At 51.0% G+C, this 2,797-nt stretch overlaps 1 non-coding gene across 1 annotated transcript; it reads left to right on the top strand.

The window, feature by feature from the left end:
• Positions 1-2,113: 2,113 nt before the first annotated feature.
• Positions 2,114-2,198, top strand: TRNAQ-UUG. Its single transcript has one exon. It is a non-coding gene; the product is annotated as a tRNA-Gln (tRNA).
• The last annotated feature ends 599 nt before the right edge of the window (positions 2,199-2,797 follow it).

Raw genomic sequence — 2,797 nt, 5'->3', positions numbered from 1 at the left:
CATGATCTAGGCATCCAGAGGCCCGTGCAAAATGCAAGACCGAGCCGAGTGTCCTAGGGGAAGCGGAGCGAGGGCTTGGCGGGGTGGGTGCACTCACGTGTCCTCGTCACCACGTGGCATTCACCTTTGTCTTCTGGTTGGTTTCTCGTGTTTCTCTTCTCAGCAGGGTGGGGAATTGTGCAACCAGTTTTATTTTCTGATGCAATGTGGGCTTGTCCCGTCTTACTTAACTAAATGAGCTCACCGAAAACAGAGCCTTGGTTGAGTCGTTCCCAAACACTGTTGGTTTCCCTGGACATTCCCTTTTGCTCTGTCTTCAGGGCTCAGCTCTGTGATGCTGGAGGAGTTAGGATTGGCCCTTTTTCACAGGTCTCCATCAGAACTTACAACTTGTGCAGTGTCCCAGTGGAGGACCTGGGGTGAGCCCTGTGGAGCCCAGAATGTTCCGGGGAAGGCACTGAATGCGGTGGATGTCAAGGGGAAGACTGAGCTCGCCACTCTCCTGCCTGGTTTGGCCAAAGACCCCACTCCCAGCTGCTGTGATGGACCTTCTGGGCTTCCATTGTCAGAAAGGGGCAGGCCTGGGCCCAGAGAGCTGCACTGGAGTCAGGGCCCCACCACTGAACAGCTGTGGCCTTGGAAATATTACGTGGCCTCCCTGTGCCTTAGACTCCTCTTGGGAAAGGTAAGAGCACGGGCAGCTCCTGTCTCCTCAGGTCTGTGGGGTAGAATGAGACACTGAAGAGCTTTCTGTATAGTAGGCACCTCACAGAAGTACAGCGAGTGTCAGTGTGTTGCTTTTCAATTTGGAGCCACTGAGAGAAAGTCTAAGACTTAGGGAGTATCCAAGATGGCGACACAGGAAGACCCTGAACTCACCTCCTCCCACAGACACACTGAATCCACACCCACCTATAGGGCAATTCCTCCTGAAGAAAAACTGAGGGCTGACTGAGCGGCTTCTGCACAACGGAGGACAGAGGGACCACACAGAACGGCAGGAGAGACGGAGAACGGGAACAACGGGAACCCCGGCCTCTACTCTGAAAGCCACAGTGGGGAGGGACCCCTAAAGCACCTGCCTGCAGATTCGCCCGCCCTGAGACACAGCGAAAAATAGTGGCAGCTTAAGGGGCAATGAGACTAGAAGGGAAGGAAACCCATTCACTAACTCTAGGGTGTCCACCAAGTGGGGGACTGCTGGAACTCTGAGTCAGAGGGGCTTATAAATGCCACTGTTTGCATTCCCCCTCCCCCTCCATAGCACAGACAGCAGCAGGGTCTGGGTGCCTTAGTCAGCCTGTTGCCTCAGTGAGACCCAGGCCCCTGGTCCACACCAGCTCCAGCTAATCCCCTAGCCGCACCCCCCCCCCCCCCCCACCGACCTGTACCTGCCTGAGCTCTAGTAGCCATCCTACCAGTGCAGCCCCAGCATGGTACACTCTGGAACACCGCCGCCCAGTGCCTACTTCAGCTCCAGCCATCCCGCCAGGGTGCCCCCTGTACAGAGCACCTGGGGACACTCTGGTCCACACCTGCTTCAGTTTCAGCCATGTCACCACAGTGGCCCCAGCGTGGAGTGCCCCAGGACTCCCGGCTCATGCAGACAGCCAGGCAAAGCCAGCGGGCACATGCAGTCTACACAGGGACTATTTCTATACAAGGCCACTCCTTCAAGACTGGAAGGGGTAGTTATTTTGCCCGATTCATGGAAACAAACACAGAAAGTCAAACAAAATGAGGAGACAGAGGAAAATGCCCCAAAGGAAATAAGACAAAACTCCAGAAGATGAACCAAATGAAATAGAGATAAGCAGTGTACTTGATAAAGAGTTCAAAGTAACGGTCGTAAAGATGTTCACTGGACTCGAGAGAGGAGGGGAAGAACCCAGTGAGAACTTCAAAAAATAGATGGAAAATATGAAAAAGAAGCATCAGGGTTTAAGAATATAATAACTGAAATGAAAAAATACACTACAAGAAATCAGTAGTAGATTAGAGAATGCAGAAGAATGGGTCAGTGATCTGGAACACAGAGCAATAGAAAACACCCAAGCTGAACAGCAAAAAAGAAAAAGAATTTTAAATTTAAAAACTGAGCATAGGTGGGGGCACCTGGGTGGCTCAGTCGGTTAAGCGTCTGACTTTGGCTCAGGTCATGATCTCGTGGGTTGTGGGTTCAAGCCCCACCTCGGGCTCTGTGCTGACAGCTCAGAGCCTGGAGCCTGCTTCGGATTCTATGTCTCCCTCTCTCTCTCTGCCCCTCTACTGCTTGTGCTCTGTCTCTCTCTCAAAAATAAACAAACATTAAAAAAAAAAAAGACTGAGCATAGTTTAAAGGGACCTCTAGTACATCAAGCACACTAACATTCACACTATAGGGATCCAGGATTGGGTGGGGGGGGCGGGGGAGGTAGGGAGCAGAAAACTTATTTGAAGAATTAATAGCTGAAAATTTCCCTAATTTGGGGAAGAAAACAGACATCCAGATCCAGGAAGTACAGATAGCCTCAGACAAGAACCTAAGGAGGTCAATATCAAGATACATAATAATTAAAATGTCAAAGATCAGGGGCACCTGGGTGGCTCAGTCCGTTGAGCATCCAACTTTAGCTTAGGTCATGATCTCATGGTTTGTGGGTTCAAGCCCCATGTCAGGCTCTGTGCTGACAGCTCAGGGCCTGGAGCCTGCTTCGGATCCTCTGTCTCCCTCTCTCTCTGCCTCTCCCCCACTCAAGCTCTGTCTTTCAAAAAATGAAACATTAAAAAAAATAAAATGTCAAAGTTTCAAGATAAG

The sequence above is a fragment of the Leopardus geoffroyi genome, chromosome C2, assembly GCF_018350155.1.
Source record: "Leopardus geoffroyi isolate Oge1 chromosome C2, O.geoffroyi_Oge1_pat1.0, whole genome shotgun sequence".
Taxonomy (NCBI): Eukaryota; Metazoa; Chordata; class Mammalia; order Carnivora; family Felidae; genus Leopardus; species Leopardus geoffroyi.
This window is presented reverse-complemented; position numbering and strand designations above follow the sequence as displayed.